At 43.9% G+C, this 14,226-nt stretch overlaps 1 long non-coding RNA gene across 1 annotated transcript; it reads right to left on the bottom strand.

The window, feature by feature from the left end:
• Positions 1-1,512: 1,512 nt before the first annotated feature.
• LOC116789012 lies at positions 1,513-10,723 on the bottom strand. Its single transcript, XR_004357850.1, has 3 exons — positions 10,488-10,723; positions 8,866-9,016; positions 1,513-1,697 (listed from the first exon to the last, which is right to left on the bottom strand). It is a non-coding gene; the product is annotated as an uncharacterized LOC116789012 (long non-coding RNA).
• Positions 10,724-14,226: the final 3,503 nt, after the last annotated feature.

Consider the following 14,226-nt stretch of genomic DNA (forward strand, 5'->3'; position numbering starts at 1 on the left):
GTGCATAAAATCCAGGACTCTTCTGTGGCAAAGGGACATATTGCTGCCACCAGCAGAAAAAAGGATAAGGAGAGCCTGTGCACAGCCCTGGAGGTGTCAGAGGTAATGGAGTCATTATGGGTACCTGGGCAGAACTTGTTCCTGACAAAGGCAGGCGGAGGTTGGACCTGTTCAAGCCTAAGTTGGCCAAAGTGGTGCTTGAGCCTCCTCAGTTTTTTTCAGGCAGAGAGAAAAGTGGTCCCAGAGAGCATCTGGAGGAAGAATGGAGGAAGAGTCTCCAGCAGAGCAGACATTCATGCAGATGAGGACAAGGCCAAAAAGGGGGAAAACATGGGTGTGAGGAGCGACAAAGTCCTGGCTTAGGTGGAGGGTGATGCAAGACGTTGCTGCTGCTCCAGAAGGCATTTTTGTCTTTCCCCGCCACCTCTAGCCAGGTGGCCTTCACATCTCCTTCCTATCGGACTGGCACTTGTGAGAGCCATAAATCCCAGCTTAAATGAGCTGGTGCAGCTGCAGAACGGTCTGGAAAAAGGCATGTAGTTGGTTTTCAGTTGTCTGGCTGGAGCCAGCGCAGGGAGCCATGGCTGATGGATCAGAGAAAGGGAGAGCAGGAAGGGCACAGCCTGCAGCTTCTGGCAGCTCCACTCATGTGGGTGAGCATGAGCCAGCATTTTGTCTGAGCTGATCTAAGTGGAGCAGTCACAGTAGGGTGATCCCATCCTGAGCTGCCCCAGCTGTGCCCTCTCCTTCTGTCCTGCACCAGGTTTAGTGATGAGAGGTTGCTAGAATGAATCAGCTCAACTATCAGATCCAACAGAAAACTAGGAAGCCTTTAACAGCAAGTGTGGTCAAACACTGGAATAGGCTTCCTAGAGGGGTGGTTGATGCCCCAAGCCTGTCAGTGTTTAAGAGGCATTTGGACAATGTCTTTAATAATATGCTGTAACTTTTGGTCAGCCCTGAAGTGGTCGGGCAGTTGGATGAGATGTTTGTTGTGGGTCCCTTCCAACTGAAAGATTCTATTCTATTCTATCCTATCCTATCCTATTCTATTCTATTCTATTCTATTCTATTCTATTCTATTCTATTCTATTCTATTCTATTCTATTCTAGAGGTGCTTTCTGGGATGCTTCTGGTCAATCAGGTCAGGGTACTGAACAAATTTGTCCCACAGCCCTATCACCACTAGATGCAATGCAAGGGGAGTAGTCTTAAATGTGTGGTTTCGTGATGTGGCCGAGCCCATTCACCTGCCCCCAGCCCCTGAGGGGCATGGTCTGTCCCTGTTCCCTCCCCATGGCACTTGTGACTGGGCAGGACTGCAGGACTGCAGCACTGGCACTGGTACTCACTGACCATGCAGCCACCTCACCCTTCAGGGACCTGAAGCAACGAACAGCTCATTGCAAGAAATAAAAATAGCTTCAGGCTGGGCTGGTTGAGCACCCTGGCACGCTGTGTGAGGCAGCACCGAAGCCAGGGATCAGAGGAGGTGGATGTGCTGTCGGTTTGATGCACAGAGCTGTACCCCAGAGCCACCCCCCCAGTGTGACCTTGCAGCAGAGTCAGAGCACAGCAAGAGCTGCAGTGCCAGCAGAAGGCAGAAACGGCTGCTCCCAGGCAGATGTTCAGTGAACTGTCCCAGCACACCTTTCTGCAGCAAGATGCAGCACAGGGCTCCAGATGTTTCACCAACCTGCAACAAAGAGCCAGGTCAAGGTCACTCTGGCGATGCAAAACAAACTGCAGGCAGATGTGCATGAGCAGACTGCATTTCTATAAAAGAAAACAACTTTTAGGACAAAACTCAACTCTTGCTAGTGCAAGGAAAGGTAAGCTGGGTGTGGGAGAGCAGGTGCTTGCTCAGGTGCCAGATAGGCCCCCAAGAAGGACCTGCATGACACAGAGATGCTGTTATTCCACTGCCACCATGGACCAAAACAAAATGTAAATCTCTCTGAAGTGCAAAGTATTACTCCATGCTGTTTTAATAACAAAGTTCACTGTGTAATTTGGCTCTGTGCTCTTTATTCACTTCAGACAAGTCCAAAAATGAAATGGGAATCGGGTAAGAGGCCAGAGCTGAAGTTGCTCATAGCTTATGTTTAGTTCCTTCTATTACACTTTCATTTTCAGTGCCACTAATCCTTTATTTTCGTGACAATTTTAAAGATCCATTTTAATCATAATGTAATGAAAAAGCTGAATCCAGAGATGCAGCTGCAGAAGGGTAATCGCCTCCTGTGCTTTGTATTTAGAAGAGGTGATTCACTGTACATTCCAGGGACGGATTGAAATGATAAATTTTAACAATGACAAAGTTCAACAATCAGGAAGTCTTAATTTAAAAAAACCCACCTGGTATTTTAAATTCCATTTTACTATGGTTCTCCACGGTTATTTCAATTTTTAAAGAAAGATTAAGTTTAGTGACTGTTGGAATTAATTAGATGTGACTAACCAGGAGGGCACCTGTGGCTTTCACTTATTCAAGTGAGTCTGTATCTTATATGCTTTTATTCAAATTCCGAATTATATCTCAATAAAACTATTAGAAATGGTGAATTATGCTTTTTTTTATTTATTATTTTTCACTTAGGTCAAACTGGATGGAGGTTGGGTTGCAATTAAATATAAGTAAACAAGTGCTTTAAAATTTAATTTTAGTCTATAAAAGATCTTAACTGTCCTAAATACATACAGGAAATGACACAGAACGTATTCTTTTAAAAAAATAATTAGAGTTAACTGATTCATTAAATAAACAAGTATTTTCTGTAATTGGATTAGGAGGATTTTTTCTGAATTTCAAGATGTCAGAAGTGCTAGCTCTAATCCTCAGCTGTCTCCCTTTCTTAGGTAAAAGGAAGAAAACAAGTTTTCCTGCTTTTTCTGTTGTCAATTAATTTCTTGAGCTGTCCTTAGCCAGGTAGCTGAATAAACTGGGAATAAGAAATACTCTTTCTGCCCCTGCAGATCATGCTCTTGTTGAAGCTTCATGCCACTTCTGGCTGCTGGACCCTCCGACCTGACAGAGCACCTTGTGGGGAGATTGGACCACAACCTCCAGTGAATTCACAGCCACGTTAAACCACGTTAAACTGCTGTGGGTCATGTTTCATTATAAATAGCCTTATTTCCAACGGAGTAAATGCAATTAAACATCTCCAAACATCTCAGGGGCTGTTTGGAGGGCGGTGCCCGGCACTGGGTTAGAAGGTGGGTTCCCATCGGCAGGACAGATCCTCCTAATGAAGCCAAAAGCAAATTTTGGTGCAAATCTCCTCCAGAAAGCGTTTGGTCCAGTGCCGGCTGGCGGGGGTGGTGGTGGTAGTGTCTCCCATCAGCCTGATAAAGGCCTGGAAAAATGAGGGACCTTCATTAAAGGCTCTTCATCAACGCCGGTGATTCGCAGAAGCAACGCTGACATCTAGTGGGGAAGCGCGTTACTCGGGCAGCGGGCAGCGAGCGAGGATTGGGGAGGGATTTTTCCAAGGAGGAATTACCACCGCTGTTGGTAACGGTTGGAAAGGCATCAATAATGAACATTTTGAAAGTCTGTATCGATGACTTGTGCGATCCCGAGTTTCTGAGGGAGAGCTGCTACCCGGCACTGAGGCCAGCCCTGCTGTTTTTCACTCTGTTTTAAGCATCACGGAATCAAATCTTCTCATTCCAGCCTTAAAGCCGAAGGGTTAAAACAGCAGAAGGAAGGGATCTATCTCACTGTTGAGCTTAACTCTATGTTTTACCCATTTTGTACTACAGAGATTAGTGTTCAATGCTTACATAAACACTGAATAGAGGCACATGCTGGATATTGCTCCCCTGCAATCATATCTGACAACAGCTGTGAAAGCCTGAGAAATCACAATTTTTATGCCTGTAGCCCATGCCTCTCTGTGGTTTTAAAGGACAATTTGCCAAGAAGTTGGATTAGAAGAGAAGTTAAAGGAGGAGGTGTTTCCCTAGAAACCTGAAAAGGCAATAGCCAGTTTTATAGTTCTGATTGATAAGAAGATATGGAAGGGAATGATAAGCCTCCCATGGCTTAGAAACGACAGTGAGACCAAGGTGAGAGAGCCCACCAGGAAAACCTGCTACCACCAGAGCCAGCAAGGAGAGGCTGAAAAACCAGGAGAGAGCTGTGCATTTAAGGTTTATTTTGCTTTCTCAACTCAAAGTGGATGAGGTCTACCCATTAGCATCCTATTTGGAAAATGCTATTGCATGTCAGGACAAAGCCTTTAGACTGTAAATGTTAAATTCCTAAAGGAAACATGGAGGCAGGGGCTTCCCCAGGAGAAGGACAGCAAGGTGGTAAAGGCAGGGCTGCCTGGGACCACAAACTAGTTTTGAGCATGGATGAGAAACACATTAAAAAATCTGCTTTTTCCAGGCTTGAATTATAAAACTTGTAATAAAGCAGGGTATATTCTCAGGGAATATGTAGAAAAGAATGCCTACTTTTCACTGACTTGAGGAAATTCCTTAAAATGAAGGGATTTCTATGGCTGCAAACAAAATTTACAAAACACACCCTGTCTTTTGACAAAGAAAAAAATTAATCAAGACCTTAAACAATGAGTTTGGTTACAGAGAGAGCTAAAGCATTCCTCGGTTCAGGCTTGTTCACTAAAACCTAGCTCCAACAGAGAACTCTCTATTGTTCAGTATTGCTGCAGTGCTCAGCCTAAACCTCAAGGTAAATACTTGACTCATGTTTTCTACTCTGGGAGTGTATTAAATAGACAACAAAGCTTCTCCCCAAAGAAAAGGTCTTGTGTCTCACAGTATCCCTTTCAGCTGCTGCAGAAAGCTTGCAGACCCTGCAGGGCTACCTGCCTGACTTGGCAAGAATGGCAAGAGGGATGCTGAATCCTCTCATCAACACACTGTAGATGCTCATGGAAACCCTGGAAAGCAGGACTGCTTTTCTGAAGTGATTTCCACTGTGGTTTCCACTGTGGTAGCTTCTGTTAAAGCAAACTGTCTTCACAAGCAGTTCCCAGTATCCCAAGTTATTGCAGTCATACAACAGTATTTTCCTAATTACATTTCATTATCTTTTCTTTTCTCTCTTTTGTTTGCCTTTGCAGTTTGGAGCTTTGTTAAAGCTTTATTGGGACCCTAAATTGAAACTTGGCAAAGCTACTCACAGACAAAGCAAAGCTGCAGCTGCTGGAAGGGGACAAACAGTGATCCCTGCCAGCACTGTGTTTGCTCAGTAAAGTGGACTATGTGGAAACAGCGATGTGCATTGAACAGGCAATCACATCTGCATTTGGCTGCCTGGTAGAGTTCCCTTCCAGTCCCAGTGCCAGATCTAGAGGCTGAAAACCGATTCTCAGCATTGCCTCTTTGGTCAGAACAGTATCAGTATCACAGACTCGCCGTACATGCTTACACATTTATTTTCTCTTTTCAGACACCCAGACAAGGCACACCAGCACCCACCTTAGGACTTGCACACCAGCACCCACCTTAGGACTTATGGACAACACCACTGTGCTCTGCCTAACATGAATATGGAGGTGGTAAAGCTGCTGTCACCTTACGTGTGCCAGCTCATGTCACAGCTCCCTGTAGCTGGAAGGCAGCCTTGAATGTTACTAATCAAACATCTCCCAGTCCCATTAACTCTTTCCCATCAACGTTACCACCCACACAGACATCAGAGCTCACTGCCAAGACTCAGAAATCTCTGATCTCCACTCAAGGTGACTAAGCAGCAGCACTCCTTTTTTACTTATTTACTAACAGTGGCTTATTTTCATCCCCACCGTGTGCCCATAAAGGAAAAGTCAGTGCTCAAGAAGCATAAGGCAATGGAAGCAGAAGAGTTCATTTTCCAGATGTGTGCTCAGGGCTGTGCAGAGAAAGGCTGACATACAGCTCCCAAAATACAAGGCCCCCTTTAATGTACCCAAGGCCCCCTTTAATGTACCCTTGCTCAAGGTTTGCAGTAGTTTTTTACAGATCAGTAACTTACAGGTTCACAGAATCACAGAATGGGTAAGGTTGGAAGGGACTACAGTGGTCTAGTAGGTCACTAGGTCCAGTCTCTCTGCTCAAGTAGGGAAATACAGGTTATACCTGTTTTCTTGTTATCCTGGTCAAGCAGCACTTTACTACAAGATTAGAATCATACAATGGTTAAGGTTGGAAAAGACCTGTAAGATCAGTGAGTTCAGCTGTCAACCCAGCACCACCACCATGTCCTCAAGTGCCATATTCACATGTTTTTTGAACTCTTCCAGGGATGGTGGCTCCACCACTTGTGATTTAATTGATTTGAACAGGCTCATTTGTGACCTTTTAAAACTCCCCACAAATATGAAGGATGTGATGCAGAAGTACCAGGTGAAATTTGCTGACACACAGAACGTAAACTTTTAAAAAAATTAAAACTAACTGATTCATTAAACAATGGTCAGAGAACTTGAATTGTGGAAGGGCAGCAAAGAAACTTCCCTGAAAAACCAGACAGTGAGGTTGTAATAGCTTGATGTAAGAGGTTTTGGGCTGAAGTACACAGGTTGTCTTGAAGTACATAGGAGGCTGCTAGATTTCTACTGATTACATTTTTTGGTGATAGATGCAGGAAATGCATTTAAAGGAGGGATCTGCACCGGGGAAGATTTGGGAATGTGGGCATACCAGGAAAAGATACTGCAGAAATTTCATCAGAGACCATTTGCTCCTGAGATTTCTGTGTTTCTCTTTACCGTCACCAAAGTGAATGAAGTCCAAAGCAGAGGGACTTCACAAAGTCATTCAAGTCTTTATTAAACCTTGGAAATGCAGGACAGGTGAGGCTGTTCTACCTGTAAACAGTCTTTCTTAAGAGTACCAGCATCCTGTGAGACTTCCTGCATGACTGTGGGTGAGACTTGCTTACAAATCCCACAGTTTTGGGAAGCACATGAAGCAGTTGGACTGAGTACACCCCCAGTGGCTGAGGCTTTCTGGAGAGCAGAGGACCCTCAGCACACATGTGAGCAGGGCAGCTTGCAGGTTCTACAGTCATGCAGGATGTCTCAACCCATGGGAAGTGCTCACGGAGACAGTCCACCGAGATTTTGGCTGTGACACCTCTGGAAATCTTTAGCAAACAGAAAGCACTTAAGCTGAATAAAGCAGTGGATATGTGGGAGCCTTGAGTCCACCCATAAATGCCAGTGTTTTCAGGCACTCTGGCACAACCACCACACCCAATCACCCAAATTAGACTCCTAGTCAGCTTTAATGAGCAGGGAGAGCCAAATGTGAGTGTCCTGGGAGGCTTCCATGTGCCTCCTCACACTCCCACAGGTTTCTCTTCACCTTCATCTGGAAAGCTGACTAATTTACTCTGAGCTGTGTGTAATGTTTGTGCACACAAGCTGGGAATGCTGCTCCTCACAACCCTACAAACGGGGAACATTTCAGAAATTCTCTTCCCAGGTCCCTTTTACTTTTTGCCACAGATCTGTGTCCCTCTGGTTGAGGTTCCTTTTTGCCCACACCACACCTGCCTCAAGGATGCCTGAAAGGCTTATGATGGCCAAGTGCTGCAAAAAGGAGAAAGAAATTAGTGTCTTCAGAGCAACACCCCATGGAGCAGGTCTCACAAGGCAATTGTTGGATTACTTGTCTTTGCTCCCCACTCCAGCATCCTGACCTCCCTGGCTACCAAACTCCATGTCCACTGGGGAATGCTGGTACTGGCAGATATTTTCTTACATGTCTTTGCTCCTCCTTTAGCTCAGTGGACGCAGTTCTGTCAGCTCACATTCATAAATGCTGCGATTTATTTGATGCACAGATTGGCACATTTATGCATTTATTACATGTAGTAAACCTCAGGCCTGGTGTGTATTTGCAGATGCATTTATGTAATTAAACATTTAGGGGTAATTACTCTAATTGCCTAGCTTGACTTGCTAAGCCTCCCATTCTGAGGATGAATTCATTTACCTAAAGAGGCTTCATGTTCATAGTCCCTTTCATTCATATCTGCCCCTTACACAGCTGAGGGCTTTGCCATATCCCCTTTCCCCTTCATTCATATCTGCCCCTTACACAGCTGAGGGCTTTGCCATATCCCCTTTCCCACACTGACTCCTTACATTAGATGTAGGCAGTGACAGGGGCTGCTGGATCCTCAGAGCTGGATGCACATGTTACAGGTGGTCTGCAGTCAGGTATGCTCAGGTGTGTTTGCTTGCACAGCCCCATGATTTCCAGCAGACATCTAACCCAGATGTGGCTTGGCATGGCATTCCCTTCTCCCTCTCTACATCCCCATTCAACAACCAGCACAGGCTGAAGAATCCTGTGAGGTCTGGCTGTGCAATGCTGAGCTAATCCCTCCGTGTCTGCAGAGCTCCCTCATCCGTGTGTTCGCAGATGAATTTGCAAACGAGAGAACATTCTGTTTTGAGCACAAAGCTGCAAAGACCTTGACATTATAAAAACCAAGCCTCCAGCCCGCGGGTTGTAGCTTTGCATTTTGACTATTTAGATAAGAACATGCTGCCTATTCTACTACTCTTTAAACAGGCTCAGGTTTAATCATTGATGTGCTGAAGGGAGATACACCTTCATTCTTGCAATAACTCTGTGCTGCTTGTGCTGAGGGGAAGAGTCCTGAAGGAATAGAGCTGTTGTGACCATTTGCCAGCTCCTCTCAGCCTTTCTGAAGCGGCAGAATTTCATGTGTTGCTCATGCACTGCCCTGGGCAGCCTCACCCAGCAGCTTTCTGCTGGAGGGTGAATTTTTGTTTTCCCAAATTGGATGGCTTTCCCGATTCTTCTCAACAGACATAGAAATTATCCTCAAAAAAGTAACCAATGGGATCCAGAACAGAGATAAGGCTTACCAGTGCTCCTCCTTAGCTCTGCAAAGGCACTGACTTCTCATGCCTTAAAGCCATGACACAATGAAGATTAAAATAAATAGTACAGATGGGTGTTTTCTTTATGGACTTTCTTCTCTTTCTGGGCTCTGGACAGCTGGACTTGGAGCAAATCCTACATTTATTTGGACAGGTGGAAAGAAAAATGGGGCAAACTGAATCATATTCTTTTGATTCTCTGAAATAGCTCTAAATGAGATTTTATTGTCTACACAGCATATATTAAACAGGCAATGATCCAACAAAGTTTTGTGGTGCTGTCTTTTGGAAAATTTATTTAATTTGTTTGTGGGTTTCATGCACCTACGATACACATTCCCATGAGTAATAACAAATAGCCTTTAAAGCATGCCACTGCACAATGGCCCAGCATGAGAACAAATCTTTCCTTGGAATTCAGAGGTACCGCTCCTGCCTGGCACCATTTCCCTGTACCACTAGGTGGCTTTTCCACCCAGTAATTTGTATCTCTTAAAAGTCACTACAAGTACAAATACTTATAATACGAGTACAATGAATCTGCTCCTAAGTGCAACCATCAAACCAGTGGAAAGTAGAGAATAAAGCTAAGACATCCTTCAGCAGATGAATTCTTAAATTCCCATACATTTACACTGAAATCTTTACCAATCCCTTGTCTGTCCTTCTAATGCTTTGTTTCGAGTTAGTTACAGCTGGCTGGCTGGCTAACTTCTGGATTTTGAACAGCATAAGGTGTCTGCTCAGATATATTCCTGTACAGCTATGGAACTTTGCAAAATAGTGTGTATGCCTAATTTTATAACAGACATTTTTGTAATTCATTAGCGTAAACCAATTAGTAACACAGAAACAGGATGTGTACTAGTTAATGTAATGCATTGTCTCACTGTGTTCTCAGGAAAAGTAAATCCACATTTGCCTTCTCAGATATTTTACTCTTTTTTTTAACTTAACTTTTTATCTACAGATCTTTACTCACACCTAAACACTGCAAATATCTGACTATAGTATCTTTTTCAAGTAGCACTCAGTGTCTCAAACTCTCTCCAAACAGGAAGCCCCTAAGGGGGTCATTGACTGGAGTACAGACCAGGGTGAGGGGAAGGATAAGGTGTCTTAAAAAATCCAGTTGTCTTAAAAAAAAATAAATACCACCCTTTCCTAGTTTTTCAATAAGTTTTGCCATGTTGAGTAGCAAGTATATTATTGGAAGCACAACACAGCTGAATTGGGCAGAGATAGACCTAACACATATTAAAAGTTTGGCAGATGAAAGATTTGCATTTTTCACTCATTTCAGATTTTTTTTCCTTTTTTTTAATATTTAACTCTTGTTTTCTACTACAGAAGTGGTCATATATTCACTGGAGAGAAACACATGGAGCTGTGTCCTGACAAGTGCCCTTCAGTGGCATGAAAAGTTGCATCAACAGCTCTTTCAGGTAGAGCACAGTCACACACACAGTATTCACAGGCAAATTTAGGGGGGTTAATGCTGAAACTAATTTTGCACACATCAGGTAAGATTTCAATGAGGAAAGACAGCTGATGGAGAAGGCTCCTGCTTTAGAAAACATCAGAGAGATGAGTTTGGACTGCATTACCTGTGTAAAGCTGCTTTCTGTCTCCAAATATTCAGCAAAGATGGACACAGAGTCTGTGAAAAACACACTTGGAGCTGCTCTGTGTTGATGCAGCAGTACTTGCTCTTGGTTGCCATGTCCCAGGTGGCACCATTTCGATCCAAATCTCTGCCCTGACTGCAGCAGCTTTTTACACCCAACTGGTTTTCAATACACAGCTTTCCCAGAGGCCCGGGATCAACAGAAGATTCTAGAGGGAAGAGGAGGATCATAGTTAAATTTATTGGAGCAAACTGGCGCTCAGTAAAAGCTGCAGCAGGGGAGGTTCAGGTTGGACATCAGGAGGAATTTGTTCGTGGAAAGGGTTGTTAAGCATTGGAATGGGCTGCCCAGGGAGGTGGTGGAGTCGCCATCCCTGGAGGTTTAAGGAAAGACCAGATGTGGCACTCAGTGCCATGGTCCAATCGATGAGGTGATGTTTGGCCATAGGTTGGACTCGATGATCTTGGAGGTCTTTTACAACCTCAATCATTCTGTGATTCTGCAGTGATACAACTGAATAAATAAAGCAATTAGGAAAACATGATGGGGTTTTTTTCATTATACAAGTGCCTTTCAAGCTGCCTTTATACAGCGTAAGCGTCCATGGTATAATCCAACTAAAAGCTGTGTTATCACATTAACCTGGTGCTGATTCAAAGTCAATATACTCTGCTCCTAGGAGGCTTTTCTGCTGGTGCTTGGCAGCACACAGATGCAGGCACGCGGGTTTTGATGGGATGGAGCACAGGCAGGAGCCTGTGGTATCTCAGTGATGTCCTAGACCTACCTGCAGTACAATATGTAGGTGCATGTCTAGGCTGATCTTTAAATTACAACAATCCTAACCAAACCCAAGTTTTCATTTTTCATGCCCAAGTCCATCTGCTTTGGCCCGGCACAGTTTAAATCACCAGGACACCATGAGGGTGAGCCCTGCCAGGCAGTGCCAGCAGTTTTTCCCTCCCAGTGAGTGCTGCTTATGTGGCTCCATCAACTGAAAGGCACTGGATGACTGGTAACGCTCAGAACAACCTCTGATCTCTTGGCTGTCCCTCAAGCTGTATTATCACTGCAAACACGCACTTCCCTTAATCTCTATATAATCTTCTCACAGACAGAGTAATTAAAAAACGGTTCCATGTCTTTTCTCTGGCTTCTTTCAGCTAAGCATTTTGCAGCCTCCCCGTCCCTCATGCCAACAAATTTTTTCCTGTGATTTTATATTTTTTTTATCAAACTTTGTACTTCTCTGTCAGCTCTGCTCTTTATGCAGAACTTCTTTCAGGTGAAATGCTCTCTTTCTCCCTCTTCACCTCATGGAAATTATTCATGTGCCTGAAAAGTCCTTGTGGAAGCAAGTTCCGATGACAGCCTTGTGTGGTTTTTAAGCACTTCCCTCCATAAATTTCTATCATCTCTTCCTATCTCACTGTGCCCACAAGTTGAAGCAGACAGCTGGGGCACAAGGGCAGAAGTGAAGTCTCTGTGCCAGGGCTGTTTCCTGGCCTGCCACAGGTCTGGATGCTCAAAGGGATTTTGGTAGGATGGTTCTCAGTGAAAACAAGCCCTGGCAGATGAGGAATCACCCAGATGGTGATTAAAGTGACAGCCTGGGGCTGCTGTGGGAGGCAGATGGACATCTCTCCCAGCCTTGCCTGGCCCCCAGGGCCAAGGCCACCTCTTGCCCACAAGGGCCCTGCCCTTCTCCCAGCCCTTGGAGATTCCCACAACAAAAACTCTTGGTCATGGGAAGATGTGATATGCTTTCCATAGGGTTGGTATTTCTGTTAGGTATTCCTCTGGAAAGCTTTTCTCTTGTTATCTTTGGGATCATCTTCTTTGTTTTTATGCCTTTGTGAAATAGTTCTGTGCCAATCATGGGACTCCTGGATGCTGTGCTGTGCTGTTTTTACTGTTTTGCTATACTTAGACATGCATAGGACTTTGACATCCATTTTCCAGCACAACAAACAAATGTTGTTATAATCCAATATTCTCAATTGTTTTGAGTGTGGTGAAGAACCACAGAGGGAATAGTGTGAAAACAGCTTCTGCAAAGTATCAATTTTGTTTTATCAAGGACTGTGCTGGCAGTTTGTACCTCATATTTTAATTATTCACGGTAAGGAAACATTGGTGGATTCAATGTAATAATATTTTTCTACATGAGTGCCAAGGTTCCTGTGTCTGAAATGCTACATGGAAATTATTCACAAAAGCAGGTATTCACTGGTAACAGCTTTTCTGGCACTTTTCATCAGTTGATTTACAAAGGAAATCAGTGCCCTTATTTCCCTGTTATTGGTACAGAAGTACAGAGAGGAAAAAGAACTTGATACAATGTGTGCCTCCTAACAACATGATGGCTTGAAGAGGTGTTACAGACTTCTGGCTCCTCTTGGTTTTATTTGGAGTTGAGAGCCCTGGAGGCCCATTGAACAACTGTCATCGTTGACCTAAATAATTTCTTTACGTTTCAATCTATTTATTGTCTTTACAGAGAATATTTCAATACTAAGAAAGTAAGCTGGATCCTAATTCTATTTGCCCTAGTCCTACAGGCTTCTCAAAACTCATTTCAAACATTTTATAACCTTGTCAAGGCTCAGATATGCTCAGCTTTCAGCCCTGAGTGCCATCCCTGTGACTCCAAAGAGATGTGTGAGCACGACATATAATCCCTTGCAGAATCACAGCATTGGTCAGTATTTTCACTGGAAATTAAACATTTCATGGTGAGGTATTACAAAGAGGTATTTTTTTGTAATTACACATTTGGGAGCATAGTGTGACTGCTTTAATTTGGAGATCACTGGATGCTTAAAACCTACATAGACTGCCTTGTAAGAAATAACCCTGAAAGTAAAAGGTGGACTTCTCCAAGGTCTTTTTTTAAGTGCCACCCAGCTTCCTGCATACAGGCCTCCTCCACGTATGTGTGAAAAGAGCAGTTGTATGAACTGCATGTGACCAAAAAAGCTTCTGAAACCAGAAGGCTATAAATGACTATACAAACTTTTTAAACTTCAAGTTTTAAACCATTTAAGCCAAAACACATAAATCAAGCCAGATTTGTTGAATACATGGCTCAGGTCATAAAACTTTTCAGATCATAAAACTTAGCCAGGCTTACACAGAATCTGACTTGGATTTCAGATTTGTGATTATATGCAGGCTTTCTTGCAAGTATTTTGCATGCCCTAGCAAATACAACTGCTTTTTTTTTTTTTTTCACAGTGTCAGGGTCCTTTGAGCACCAACACACTCTTCAGCACTGCTCTGAGGGGTTTGTTGCCCATATTCAGGGCCAGCTCTGTAACTTGGGGCAAGACTGCAGGGAAAAGAGCTGTGAGAAGTCTCCTCCAGGCTGGGCTGTGTCTGGCCTTGAGCCCGATCCTGTCCTGGCCTCTTTGACTTGCCTTTCTGGCTTGAACATTGCCCTCTGTTCCCAAGACTGTGCCCCAACAGACACTGAGCTCTTTTGAAGTGAGCCTGACACGTGGCTTTTCCAAGCACCTGGTTCAAAAAACAAACTACATTGTTAAATTAAAAGCAAAAAACCTACCATATCTTCATTACAAGTCTTGCAGGCAGCTGTCTTTTAAACAATAGGGTCTGCCATTTAGGTGAAGTCCTATTTGCCAGGATGTCATTAACATGGCATGCAATAGCAGCATGATGGTGATTAACAATCTCTTGCAGAGTTTAGATGCCATTT

Source organism: Chiroxiphia lanceolata, chromosome 6 (genome assembly GCF_009829145.1).
Source record: "Chiroxiphia lanceolata isolate bChiLan1 chromosome 6, bChiLan1.pri, whole genome shotgun sequence".
In the NCBI taxonomy this organism is placed as follows: domain Eukaryota; kingdom Metazoa; phylum Chordata; class Aves; order Passeriformes; family Pipridae; genus Chiroxiphia; species Chiroxiphia lanceolata.